General features: G+C 45.8%; 2 long non-coding RNA genes and 1 other non-coding gene across 5 annotated transcripts in view; 2 read left to right on the top strand and 1 right to left on the bottom strand.

The window, feature by feature from the left end:
- Positions 1-2,842: 2,842 nt before the first annotated feature.
- On the top strand, positions 2,843-7,497 carry LOC109257079 (uncharacterized). The gene is made up of 3 exons (XR_008417738.1): positions 2,843-2,972; positions 3,541-3,583; positions 7,096-7,497. It is a non-coding gene; the product is annotated as an uncharacterized LOC109257079 (long non-coding RNA).
- Positions 6,991-7,064, bottom strand: TRNAN-GUU (transfer RNA asparagine (anticodon GUU)). Its single transcript has one exon. It is a non-coding gene; the product is annotated as a tRNA-Asn (tRNA).
- An 830-nt stretch (positions 7,498-8,327) lies between the features above and the next one.
- Positions 8,328-14,282, top strand: part of LOC109261274 (uncharacterized) — a 51,214-nt gene continuing 45,259 nt past the window's right edge. For 2 of the 3 annotated variants that reach the window (XR_008417735.1, XR_008417737.1), the window contains exons 1-2: positions 8,328-8,441; positions 9,175-9,334. This is a non-coding gene — a long non-coding RNA (uncharacterized LOC109261274). The remainder of the gene's footprint in view (positions 8,442-9,174; positions 9,335-14,282) is intronic. The other variant, XR_008417736.1, reaches the window with a different exon arrangement.

Raw genomic sequence — 14,282 nt, 5'->3', positions numbered from 1 at the left:
GAACCGCACCGAAGGCAGGGTGTCCGCCTCCAGGACGAGGGGCCCCGGGGCAGACGTCGGGTGCGCGCTCTTCCTCCGCCAGCCCGTTGGCTCTGCGCTGCCCCGCGGCCCTCCCGGCAGAGCGGAGTCTCTTTCGTGTCCTCTGGGCGAAGGGGGGGGGGGGGGGTCCCTCGGGCTCCTGCCTGCGCTGCTTTAAAGCCACTGACAGGAGGCCCGCGGCCAACAAGCTCCAGTGAAATCTAGGTCACGGACCAGAGGGATGAAAAGGAAGAGCCAGAAACCGAGTTGAGTGGCACCGAGCGGAAGAGTGGCAGAGCCGCGACTGGGGAGGGAAGGTCTCTTCCTACCTGGCGTTTTGAGTGATTCTTGGGTGGGCTGCCTTGGAGTCTCCCGAATAGGCTGGTGGTGAGACTCGGTGTGACCACAGCCACCTTCAGGGGGGCCTTCAGCATTGGGAACAAAGTGAAGACGAAAAGCCTGGAAAAATAGGTATTTTTAAAGCTGTTTCCTCTCTCCCTCCCGCATTGGAGTGTGTACGGTATTACTGCGTGATCTTGATTGCACTGTAATTTAGCACAACGACTTTCCTAATATTTGGCAGTTTCTCATACAGTGAAAAACCTGACCTGCCCCGTTACCTAGGAATATTGCTATTCACTCCCCCAGAAAAATGAATGCCAACATCCAAAGAGGCCTGTACACCAACGTTCGTGCCACATCATTCATACTAGGCAAAACCGGATACAACCCAAATGCCCATCAACAGAGGTGATACACAAACCCTTGTATATGTTTAGAATGGATTAAGTACTCTGTAGTAAAAACATCCAAACTATGGTTTAGGCGGTAACACGGATAAGCCCCTCGCATAGTTATATGTAGCTATCTGATACTCCTGGGTGATTCCATTTCCAGGAAGTATTAGCAGAGAAGAGTGGTTCCCCCTTTGAAATAATTTGCCGGGAAACTTCCCGGGTTGATGGCTATGTTGCATATATTAGTCTGGCTGTTAGTACAAGCATTTACACGTTTATCACATTATTGCACTGTATACTTGGAATATCTTAACTCCACTTACCCTCCTCATTTTTGAGTTATTGGCATTAATTTTATTTCAAAATACATTTTATCTATTTTATTTATTTTTGACAGAGACAGTGACAGTGAGTGAGCAGGGGAGGGGCAGAGAGAGACGGAAACACAGAATCCGAAGCAGGCTCCAGGCTCTGAGGTGTCAGCACAGAGCCCAACGCGGGGCTCAAACTCGTGAACTATGACATCATGACCAGAGCCAAAGTGGGACGCTTGACCAACTGAGCCACCCAGGCGCCCCTCAACATACATTTTAAAAACATAGGCATTCTTACCATTGCTGAGAGTCCTATTTATTTGACTTAGCCACGTATTTTACCTATTCATTGCCCTTCCTTCCTTCCTTCCTTCCTTCCTTCCTTCCTTCCTTCCTTCCTTCCTTCCTTCCTTCCTTTTGCACAGTTCCCCTGTGACCTGTGCAGTTACTTCTGCCTGAAGAGTTACCTTTCGCACTTTGCATTTCTTTTTCGTTAGCTTATGTGGAAAGGTCTTCACTTCACTCACCCTTGAAAGATACTGGGTCGGGGGCAGCACGTGGTGGCTGGAAATCATACTGAGGTCCTTCATACTGAGGGTCCTCTTATGAGAGGACCTTCACTGAGACCTTCATTGAGGTCTTCTTTTTCATGTTTTTGCTGAGATTTCAGCTCCCAATCTTTGGACGATGTCATAGGAGTGTCCCCTCCTCCCCACACCCCAATCTGGGTGCTGCTGTGATTGTTTTCAGCTGCCCTTGGTTGTTCAGCAGTTTAGGGGTGTGACCTTCTTGTCCTTACCTGGCTTGCAGTGCACCGAACTTCTTGCACATGTGGTTGGAGAGACCATGATGATTTTTCTTTGATTCTCCATGATATAGTTTCTGCCCCACTTTCTGGTCCTCCAACCCCTGAGACTTTAATTACACACGTGTTAGGACTTCATGACATGGCTCATTATCTTTGTTACGCTCTTAATATTTCTTCCTTTTGGCTCTGTATGCTTCAGTCTGGAGAGTTTCTTTCCACTTACAAATTTCGAGGTTAATACTCTCTCTACCATTGAGTCCAAGCTGCAGTTAAACTGACCTGCTGACTTTTTTAAAATGCCAACTATTACATATATTTAATTTTCATGAGATTTTAAAACTAGATTCTATTTCTCTGATGCAATATTTTATCTTGTCATCTATTTTCTGAACAGCTGAATCATATACCACTTCATCTTTTTTTTTAACTTTTAAGTAATATATTTTTTCAAGTTTCAATTTATTTATTTTGAGAGAGAGAGAGCGAGACAGAACAAGCTCGGGGCAGAGGAAGAGGAAGAGGGAGAGAATCCCAAGCAGGTTCTGCCCCATAGATCTCACCAACCTTAAGATCATGACCTGAGCCTGAGCCAAAATCAAGGCAGATGCTTAACCGATCGAGCTACGCAAGTGCCCCTGATTTTTAAGTAATTTAAAGAAATTTTATTCAAGTGACCTGTACACCCAACGTGGGGCTCAAACTCACAACCCAGAGAGATCAAGAGTCACGTGCTCTACCCACTGAGCCAGCCAGGCTCTCCTAAAACCTACCGCTTTGAGTTCTTATCTGAGAACTCAAGATATCAAGAGGCAATTTCTACGGTTTGCCTTCTTTCTCTTGCTTCTCTTCCTTTACAATCCTAGAATATTGTGATTGAATGATGAACCCGTGGTGTGAAGGACAGCCAGGCTGGAGATGTTGTTTCTCTGAAGATCTTTCACCTTCTCCCCCAGCAGGCAGCAGAGGGGCACATCACCTCTAATCCTTGACGAAGCTGATTTGCAGCTGGTTCGCCCTCAGGGAAAGCCTCAATCTACAGCTAGTTTGCTCACACTGCTGTGCTGCAGACGTCCAGGGCTCCTACCTGCGACCTTGGTATGTTTCCTTGGGCCCCTCCTCTTCCATGAATCCTGAGCTTCAGTTTTTATCCCCTAAGCACCACGGTAGTGCTGCAAATTCCACTCTCTTTCAGCCACACTCTGCTGGCCTTCCAAGCCCCTTTGATGCACATAGCTTAATTTGCAAATGTATTGTGGGGAACTTCTGTACCAAGCACCCAGCTCACTTAACCCATTCCAGGATCTTGGCTGCTCAAGTCTGAATCCTTGGACAGTTCCATATGCCCTTCCTCTTCCCCCCCCCCCCCCCGCCACCCCCCGTCCCCCCCAACTTCTCTGTCCAGACCTATGAGATCACTTAACATGTTGTTTTCTCTGACTCTTAGTAGCTTCCCTCTCTCCAGTTTCTCAGTCTCCGGTTCCTGCCAAGAACTGGCAAATGCCCTGAGGGGATAACGCAGAAAATTAGTCTCATTCCATTGAGTTTCTCTTCTCTCTCATCTCTCCCCTTGAGCTGAAGGACTGGTGGGTCCTATCTGCATTGATAGTTCTCCAAATCTTCAAGCAGAATTCCTTCCATTCAAACTTCATTCATTTCTTTTCAGGGCGAATGCTGTTCTGCTACAAATACTCCATCATCACTGAAAGGTGAAATCTACAATTTCCAGATAAATCACATTTTCTTCCTCCTTTTTTTCTTAAAATAAGGTGGGGGGGGGTCACTGGTGCATAGCTGAAGTTTTCTTTTAGTACCCCCCGGGTAAGTCTGACTGGATATCAAAAGCTCTTGCTAGAAGCACGGGCAAAAGATTGTCTACCTGGAGCTGAACACTCATCACGCCTGTCCAAGGTCCGAGAATTTGATCAAGTTGGATCCAGTTCCCTGCTGCACTGTCCTGTCAGTTAACTCACCATGGAAATTATCAAGCGACCAGTTTTCCAGGTGCTGGTCACTGATACAGAGGCGGAGAGCCCAAGTGAACCATTTAACACTCCTCATTTATTCTGGGGAATGCTGAAAGTCAGCAGTGGTGCAGTTAGAAGTGAAAACGGAAGTCTTAGTTACAATGATACTGGCAGTTTTCTCCGAGCGCGAGCGTCACCGTGTGAGCAGCACGCAGTTCCTCGGTGCTGTACCGAGCATAACCTATCTAGTCCCCATAACAACCCCGAGACGGTGTAGGTTATCAGCACCCCTGCTTGCAGGTGAGGACACTCAGGCACTGAAAGGCTGGTCTGACTTTCCAAGGGGCCCAGCCCTGTGACGGGGAGGGCCAGCACTCAGGGCCAGGCAGTTTGCCTCCAGAGCCCTCGCGTTTGGCCAGCCTGCCAGCGCGCACTTAGAAGCCTTCACCAAGATTTGCCGTCCCCTCCTGGCTCAGCCTCCCTGATGTTGAAAAGAAAGAAAAGGTTAAAAGTAAGGCCTACTTAACACTGGCAACTAATGGACGGAATGAAGAAGAGAAAGAACAAAACGATTTAGTCCTCCCCAGAAACAGACTCCATGGCTCCCGGGATGATGCAATCACATCTCCCAACGGAAGTATTTACTACATCTTGATTCTTTTTAATGGTCTGAACAAGGAAGTTCCCTAGAGAGGCTCCCCAAAACAAACAAGAACAAAAACAAAAACAAAAGAAAACAAATCCCGTCAAGTGTGCCTTTTATGTTCAAAGTGTGGAGCAGACAGCTGAGGCCCTCTCACCTACTTAATGCCTCAGGGCAAGAGGGAGTGCACCTGCAGTGACAAGGGGGACAGAGGAGATCGCATAAAAATGAGACAAAAATCATGCTTCTCAAAGCTCATTAAGGAACACAGCACTTTCATAGTTGGCCACAGCCATGTACCTTTATCACCGATTACCGAAGAGTTTCCATACTTTGATTTACAGCTTCTACTTAGTAAATTTCTTTTTAGACTCAATTGTATATCAGCGTCGTAACGGAAACACCACTAGGAATAGCCACAGGCAGGATGTAACTAGAATATAAAAGGAGATAGTAGTGTTGTGACAGTCAATGAGGGAGGTGATGAGCGGAGCCCAGGAGCTTCCCTCCACAAGCCTTCCCTTGAGGCATGGGCACAGGCAGCCTTCAGAGGAGCCCAGAGCCACGCTGGGGCTGGGTGATCAGTGCAGGAAAACCCTGGCCAACCAACCAGGACGTGGAATGGTTCTTCGTTACCAGCCAAGGGAAAACCCGACAGTCCCCCTCTCGATGATCACAGCTCAGGGGAAGCGGCGACATCAGTACACACACAGGAGCTGCTGGTGCTAGGGACGGACGAGGTGGACTAAAATGAATCTAATGCTGAGCGAGATTTCAGGGCCTTGAAAGAAAAAAGTCTTATGTGTAAGGGGTTCAGGAAGATTGCAGTGTGGGCAAGGTAATGAAGAACGGCACATTGATAGGTTGGGAAATAAACTGGACTGTGATTTGGTACTGCTCCCGTGGAAGGCAAGTTTGCAGGACTTCCCCAAAGTAGCAGCATATGAACACTATACTACAGTCATTGCACTTCCAGTTCTGTACGCTGTAGAAATACCTGCACAAGTGGCCAAAAATATGTGTACAGGAATTCGTAATCATAAAACCATAAAACCAACTTAATTTCAAAAGCAATATGGAAGAGGTTAAATAAGTATCACACATACTGTGGAAGAAATGCCTCTGTCAAACAAACGCAGAGGACAATGATGATGAGGATCCACTGATCACAACATTATTGATAGAGCAATGCCCAAATCCAGGCACTCCCTGGGGACGGGACACCATGCTTGGCCTCCTACTCCCCATGAAAAAGAACTGAGGCACATCAACACCAAAGGCTGGCGAAGATGGGGGAACAACAGGAGCTCTCACTTACTGCTTGGTGAGAACGCAAAATGGTACAGCCACCGTGGAAGGCAGTCTGGCAATTTCTCACAAAACCAAAAATGTTCTTAATATAGCAGCCAGCGTTCGGGCTCCCTGTTAGCCAGAGAAGTTGAAGTTATGCCCACACAGAAACCCGCACACGGATGCCTACGGCAGCTGTACTCACAATTGCCAAAACTTAGAAGCAACCAAGATGTCCCTTACAGGTGGAGGGATAAAGGAACTGTGACACACACACACACACACACACACACACACACACACACACACACACACACACACAATGAAGTAGTATTTCAGCACTAAAAGGAAATGAGCTGCCAATCCACCAAAGGACATGGAGGAATCTTAAGTGCGTATTAGTAAGTGAAACAAGCCGATCTGAAAAGGCTACATACTGTGTGATTCCAACTACACGACCTTCTGGAAAAGGCAAAACTATGGAAACAGGAAAAGGATTCGTGGTTGCCAGAAAGGGGGCGCAGAGGATGTTTGGGCTAGTGAAACTACTTTGTGTGATACTTATAACGGTGGACACATTTCCGGATACGTTTGTCCAAACCCACCCTGCAAGAGTGAACCCTAATGTAAACTATGGACTTTGGACAGATTCCTGAGTTGGCACAAAGGCACAAAGGCACTGCAGTGGGGGGTGTTGACAACCAGGCAGGCTATTTGTGTTGGGGGGGGGGGGAGGGCAGGAAGGGTGTGGGCAATCTCTGTCCCTTCCCCTCAGCTTTGCTGTGAACCTAAAATGATCTAAAAAATGAACAATTAGCATTTTTTTAAAAAAAATGTCAGCCTCGGGACCAATTTTCCCAAGGCAAGCAGTTTGAACAATGAAGGCAATCATGTAAAAAAAGAAAAAAGACGGGAGTCACAAAAAGTTTCACTTACTCATCCAATCTTTCAGGGCGGACTACAAAGTTTTACCACACTAGGTAGAACCCGGGTTCTTCTATCTGTTTGAGAAGTTGGCGTTGTAGAGGTATAAAGCTGATAGGCCAGCAGATACCGTCAGAGAATGAGGTTGGGACGTGGGGGTGGCTCTGAACGGTTAGGTGCTGTGAGGTGGCTAGGGCCCAGAATCCAGTAATGTGTACTTTACGTGAGGAAATGTGCAGGTGCTAACTAAAGAGCAGGAAACACGCCGAATTGAGCCAAAAGTGGACCAGCCCGTCCCTGGGTGGGCTCGAACCACCAACCTTTCGGTTAACAGCCGAACGCGCTAACCGATTGCGCCACAGAGACACAGCGCTCCACCCTTCCCCTGCCTCCTTAGGTAGTAAGTACCTGCTAACCTCGGGGACGTGCCGCACTCTAGACAAGGAAACAAGTTCCAATGCCTCGGAAAACCGGAGAGGAGTTGACAAAGCGTGTTCATCGCGTGAAAACCGTGAGTGAGAGATTCCGAAGACAAAAGGGCAGTCCAGCGGCCCCACTCTGCCTTGCTCCCCACCCGCCTGAAATGCTAGCTAGCGTCCCCGGGGCCGAGGCGAGTGGGGCCCGAGGGAAGCTGCACGTCCCGGTGGGCTCGCCTGGTGACGCTTCCGCCTTCTCTGCCTTCATCAGACCACCCTTCATCGGCACTCGTCCCCTAACCCAGGACGAATGTGAGGCCTGGAGGAAGTAGGAAGGGCATAATTGGTCAGAAGGAGAGCCCACCATTCGGAGATACCTTCGAGGCTGGTGCGGTGCTTCCACTTCCTTCGGGTTCCTCTGCCCGGCAGGGAGGTTCCACGACGGCAGGGGTCGGGTCGATGGTCGTTCTAATGTCCCCACGCCGAGAACAGGGTCAGACAGTCACCAGGACGCTCTCCTGGGACTTGTAAATTACTTGGTCGTCTTTAGCTTTTAGGCCCTTGAGGAACTGAAGGACCCCGAGAATGGAAATAGTGAAAAGCTTTTCAAAGCGGAAATTTGTTTTTCAAACTTACCCATCCAGTTAATTGAGCAGCATCCGCAGCGGCAGCAACGGGAAAGACGAACCGCGCGCCACCCGCCGGCTCGAGCTTCCGGCGCTCAGCTCGGCTCCGCTGCGTACGTGCTCAGTGCGGTGGGTGGGGGTCGGCGTGGGCCGGGGGCCCACAGCAGGTGGAGGGAAAAGGGAGCCGCAAAGAGGAGGCAGGGAAGCTGCGGAGGCGCGTACTGGGTCAACAAGACCTCCTCGGCGGCCTGGCAGCCGTAAGGGGCCAGATCCCGGAGAGATGAGAATGGGTCTTGTATCGTAGTTGAAGGAGAAGGAAGGAAAAAGAACGGGAAAGAACGAAAAGGGTGTTAGACTTGTAGCTCGGGGCGGGGGGGGGGGGGGGGGGGGGAAGGCAGCAAGATATCATGAAGGCCTTTAGGACCGCTTAAAGCACGGCATTTGCAAGCCGGCTCATAGCTCTTTAGTGCTCTGCGTTGTACCTGTAGCAGCCTCGGTTCCAGTCCCGCTCAAAGCAGGGTCTCCTGAGGTGGTGACGAGTGCTAGATTTAAACCTGCGTGAGCTGCCCCATTTGCCTGCGGCACGAGAGCACGGTTTCCCGCGATTCCAGAGCTCTGCGCTGAGAAAAAGGGAAACTCCGCCGTGCATGCTGAAGTCTTGGTCGTCTTGAGATGCTTGACTGCCCTACGTCTGGAAGGAGGTGAGGGAGGTGCCGCCTTGTATTTGGTGTCTTTGCAAAAATGAAATGCGAGTAGAAGTTTTTTCTGGTTGAGAAGTTTCAAGCGCCACTGGGTCCTTTTTAGACGAGCTAAGAAACGAGATGAAATGAGAGTTCGAACTCCAACGGATACTTTAAATAAAACCTAACAAATAAAATAACATCTTCACTTGATAACATTTTTTTTCGAACAGTGAATGATTGAACATAGAGTTCACAAATGTTAAGTGCGCCTCCCAGTGAGTTTTGCTAAATGTAACTGGTATCTAGCCGAAATTACGAAAAACTTACATCAGTCCCGAAAGTTAGGCCTCTTTTCCTGTTGTTAAAAAAAAAGAATCTGAAAGGTGGAATGAAATGGGGTCACTTGCATGAAAGGGTTTTAAAATGGAGCCAGGAAGCCATTAAGGAGATGGGCTTTGTGCAGGCACGTCTCCACCGGGTAGAACTGGGAACTTTTGAATTGTGCCAAACACCAAATATTACAAGGACTGAGCCGCAAAACCTGTAACTTGCTACAGTCAGAGACTTTGCTTAGTGATAGCCTTAGCAATCAATTACACTCAGTCCAGATTCGCTTTCTGCCATTAACACCAATCGAAAGTTCTCGTTAAACAACTATTTGGGTTGCTCTTCAAATCTGTGTATGCTGAACTGCGATTCTTTGATCCCAAATAAATGGTCTTGCTTAATTATTGCCTTGTGACAATTTTAGGCCGACAGCCTGTTGTCAGAAGCAGGACCTGAGGTGATTTCAGCACGGCAGGACCGGTGTCTCCTGGAATTGGGTGCGGTCTCTACAGGAGACTAGTGCTCACCGCTCCTAGCTTGTATACATATGGACAGCCTTCTACTCGCACCGTGAGTCCTCTTAGGTACCGACCTCCCCCCCTCCTTTTGGTTGAGGTCGTTGCCTTTCTCTGGGATCAGGCGGGTGAGTGCCCAGAGAGAGAGGAGATGCCCATCATGCCACTGGAGGGAGGGGTTTCACTATTGATGAGTAGTACTCTTTTGTTTCATAGGATGTGTGTGTGTGTGTGTGGGGGGGGGGGATTGTGATTGCTGGTGTTGTTTTAGGACAAGTGTTGTTTAAATTAAAATTGCAATAGCCATTCTGGGGAACCTCTGTTTTAGTTAAGTCCACCTTAAGGGGCACCCTTAAAAAAGAGGATTCCAAACCTCTCTGAGACAGTGGAATGCATTCTTTGATTAGTATGCAAAGGACAAAATAAGTCCAAAACAGCTCTAAAAGGATCCTGATAGCATGCAAATAATAATAATAATAATAATAATAAGAAGAAGAAGAAGAAGAAGAAGAAGAAGAAGAATTTTTTAATAAAAGATTGCTCATCCATGCAAATAATAATGATAATAATAATATATTTTTAATAAAAGACTGGCCATCTGAGCAGGTAACCTTAAAATTATGGAAACATAATTTGGATTCATGCAAATAATAATAATGATAATAATAATACATTTTTAATAAAAGATTGGTCATCTGAGCAAGTAACCTTAAGTTAGTCCATCTGCTGGAAACATAATTTGGATCCAGCCATTCTTTTTTTTTAATGTTTATGTATTTTTGAGAGCGAGAGACAGAGCAGGAACAAGGGGGGGCGGAGGGGCAGAGAGAGAGGGAGACACAGCATCTGAAGCAGGCTCCAAGCTCTGAGCTGTCACCTTAGAGCCCAACATGGGGCTTGAACTCACAAACCATGAGATCATGACCAGAGCCAAAATCAGAGGCTTAGCTGACTGAGCCACCCAGGCACCCCTGGGTCCAGCTATTCTTTTGGGTTTCCTACCTGAGACATGGCTAAAGTTTAAAAAAAAAAAAAGAAAGAAAGAAAGAAGGAAAGAAAGCTGTAAGAGCTGTGTGTGTGTGTGTGTGTGTGTGTGTGTGTGTGTGTGTATGCATGTTATAGATATGGTATTTTACTGTCTTGGGATGATATTGCCAAAATTAATTTGTAAAAGAATTCTACTTAATTGGCTTGAGGAATATCAAGTACTTATATCTATTAAGTATTCCTAAAGTTCGCAGAAATAGAATAAAAAGTAACCCAAGTTCATATAGTCTAGGATAATCTTTGATAAATAAAAACTAATTCAAGTTTGTTGGTTTAATAAAAACAAGAATATCTTTAGAGTTATCAACATTAAATAGAATGCAGATAAACTGCCTTTTCTACCTGAGTTTACTAATCAAATAAGCTCATGTTATCTCTATGTTACAAAATTCATCAACAAAAGAAATAACTTAAAATGATGATTAGCTGTTTAATGTCTTATCCAAGTATAATTGTTAAAAACAAGTAATTTAGGGGTGCCGGGGTGGCTCAGTCGGTTAACGTTTGGATTCTTGGTTCCAGTTCAGTCAGGCTCTGTACTGACAGCCTGACAGCATGGAGACTGCTTTGGATTCTTTCCCTCTCTCTCTGAACTTCCCCTGCTCTCGCCACGCCACCCTCCCCCCGCCCCGCAAAAGAAATAAATAAAAACTTAAAAATTTTTAAATAAACGTTTTAGTTTAAATAAATAGAAGATCAAAGTTTATACTATGATAAACTAAATAATGGACACTCATTGAATATCTAAATTATTTCCAAAATAGATAAACATTAAATGCTAAGCTCAGTTTATCTACTTTTGGCATTTCCATTTTTACCAAAAAATTATTATGAGAAAGAGTATGTCTCTAAAAATTTTGAAATGTATTTATAAGCTTGCTAATATACAACAGGATGCTAATTTATGATAGACAGTTCACAGTTGCCTGCTTCCTAATAGTCACTGAAAAGCAAAAATTACAAATGGTTAAAGAGGGGGTTGGGGCGCCTGGGTGGCGCAGTCGGTTAAGCGTCCGACTTCAGCCAGGTCACGATCTCGCGGCCCGTGAGTTCGAGCCCCGCGTCAGGCTCTGGGCTGATGGCTCGGAGCCTGGAGCCTGTTTCCGATTCTGTGTCTCCCTCTCTCTCTCTCTGCCCCTCCCCCGTTCATGCTCTGTCTCTCTCTGTCCCAAAAATAAATAAAAAACGTTGAAAAAAAAAAAAAAAAAAAAAGAGGGGGCGCCTGGGTGGCTCAGTTGGTTGAGCATCCCACTTTGACTCAGGTCATGATCTCACAGTTGGTGAGTTTGAGCCCCGCCTTGGGCTCTGTGCTGACAGCTCAGAGCCTGGAATCTGCTTAGAATTCTGTGCCTCCCTCTGTCTCTGACCCTCCCCAGCTCCCTCTCCCTCCCTCCCTCTCCCTCTCCCTCCCTCCCTCTCTCTCTCTCTCTCTCTCTCTCTCTCCTCTCTCTCTCTCTCTCTCAAAAATAAATAAATAAATACTAAAAAATTAAAAAAAATGATTAAAAATTAGATTGGAAAGGGAGTTAAAATACAAATGAACCAATGAGAAAACTTAGAATACTAAGCATATGTTAACTCTGCATAAACTGCATGCGTGGATGCTGAGAGAATGCAGACAAGCCAGCAGGTGCGCCTTCGGAAGAGAAGAATCAGTGAACTTCCATAAGATCTTTCTCCTACTGTGGAAGGATTTATTGTAACTTCGGGTTTTTCAACCTGTGGTCACAGACCATCAATGAATTATGACGAACGCTTATTTAAGTAGAAGATACAAATGTTATCCATATCTGTTTATACAGATGAATGGACGATACATATTTTATTATAGATGTATTTATTATCTATATATAAATTAAAAATAAAATTTTCATTAAAAAAAGTAAAAATTAGAGTACCTACATGGCATATACTGAAAATAGGCAATAGTTGTCCATTTATTAAACTCATACTTGAGTTAGTTATATGGTTTTATGTGTGTAAGTATGTGCTGAGACATACTACACAGTATATTTCTTGCTGTGAAATGATCCAACATGTTTGAGAGCCACTGCTTATATACCACAGTAAATTGAGCAACAAAGGGTCTGTGTGGCCAGCTGAAATGCCAGTACAAGAACAATCATCCTTTCTGTCCTCTGCACACACAGCGGTGACTCCTCAAGGCCAGGCTGCAATCACTCTTTGAGGGGCTCATCCTTTGTTGCCTTGTCTTTTAAGATTCATAGCCAGGTGGCAAGCTTTGTTGAAAAAACTTCCCCATGTTTTTTTGCTTTTTTAATGTTTATTTATTCTTGAGACAGAGACAGGGGGTGAACAGGGGAGGGGCAGAGAGAGAGGGAGACACAGAATCCGAAACAGGCTCCAGGCTCTGAGCTGTCAGCACAAGAGCCCCATGCGGGGCTCGAACCCATGAACTGTGAGATCATGACCTGAGCCGAGGTCAGATGCCCAACCGACTGAGCCACCCAGGTGCCCCAAAAACTTCCCCATGTTTTATAACTACTTGCAAGGCTGGGATTCTGGTGATGGCTTCTTTGATATTTATACCATCTGCCCTCAGTTTAGAACTTGTCCCATCTTTTAAATCTTTATTCTGCCTACTCAACCTAGAGCAACCCTCTTCAGCAATATGGAATCCTATTGGCCCTGCCTGTTCTGTCATTCCCAGTCTAGCAGAACAATGTCAGGATGAACATATAAAATTAACGGATCTAGGAGTGCCTGGGTGGCTCAGTCAGTTAAGTGGTTGACCTCGGCTCAGGTCATGATCTTATGCTTATGAGTTTGAGCCCCGTGTCGGGCTCTGTGCTGACAGCTTGGAGCCTGGAGCCTGCTTCAGATTCTGTGTCTCCCTCTGTCTCTGCCTCTCCCCTGCTCATGCTCTGTCTCTCAAAAATAAATACATGTTAAAATTTTTTTTTTTAATTAATGGATCTCATATTGTAATTTACTTATATCAAACCAAATATTAATATTTTTTCCTCTGTTAAAACGACAAAGTTTTCCTGTACTATCGTTCTGCACCTGAGAGGAGGTTAAAAAAGGAAAGCAAAGATTTTGTGTTTTATCAAAATAATTTTCAGTGCTTTATCAGGTCTCTTATGGGGTTTGCTCAGCTATGTAATGTCCTGGTATTTGCCTTTAAAATCGTTCATTGTCGTTGTGGTCCAATACATAATTAACTATTGATTCATGTTCTGTGATCCTATACAGTCAGGTGTCTAAGACTTTTTGATATTTTTGACAAACTTGCATCTACCTTGGCCGTTATTAAGGTTCCTGGACATTCAAAATTAGACTCAGGAGGGGGTGCCTAGGTGGCTCAGTTGGTTAAGCATCGGACTCTTGATTTCAGCTCAAGTCAGGATCTCAGGGTCCAGTGAGATTGAGCCCCATCCCTTGGTGTCTGGTTCCGCAGAGCCTGCTTGGGATTCTCTGTCTCCTTCTCTCTCTGCCTCTCCCTGACTCACGCTCACTTTCCCATACAGACATAACATACATACATACATACATACATACATACATACATACATATGTACAAATTAGATTCAGGAGGAGCTAAAGACAAATTTTTGGCTGGTAGAGCACTAAGGACCATTGCCTTAAAATCTATCAAAACCAAGGCCCTCATAGGTAACATAAATGATCTCCCGAAAGGAAATCTAAAACTCCTTTTTAAGGATGTTCAATCCAGGGTATCCCACAAAGAAAAAACCTTAGAGCTGCCAGTGGTTGTAGTTTCAGTCCACTGACTGATTTATGGTATGGCCCAAATAGGAATCCTGTCTGGTCACAGTCCACGGAAAGATCCCTGATGGAAATGACTCCTCAGGGGCACCTGGGTGGCTTAGTCGGGCTCATCTGACTCTTGATTTAGGCTCAGGTCATGACCTCACAGTTCCTGAGTTTGAACCCTGAATGAGTTCCCTGCTGACAGTTCGGATCCTGCTTGAGGGATTCTCTCTCT

Source organism: Panthera pardus, unplaced genomic scaffold, assembly GCF_024362965.1.
Source record: "Panthera pardus isolate Hobbes unplaced genomic scaffold, ASM2436296v1 HiC_scaffold_11, whole genome shotgun sequence".
Lineage (NCBI taxonomy): Eukaryota > Metazoa > Chordata > Mammalia > Carnivora > Felidae > Panthera > Panthera pardus.
The sequence above is the reverse complement of the archived record's forward strand: the minus strand, read 5'-3'. Positions and strand labels throughout refer to the sequence as shown.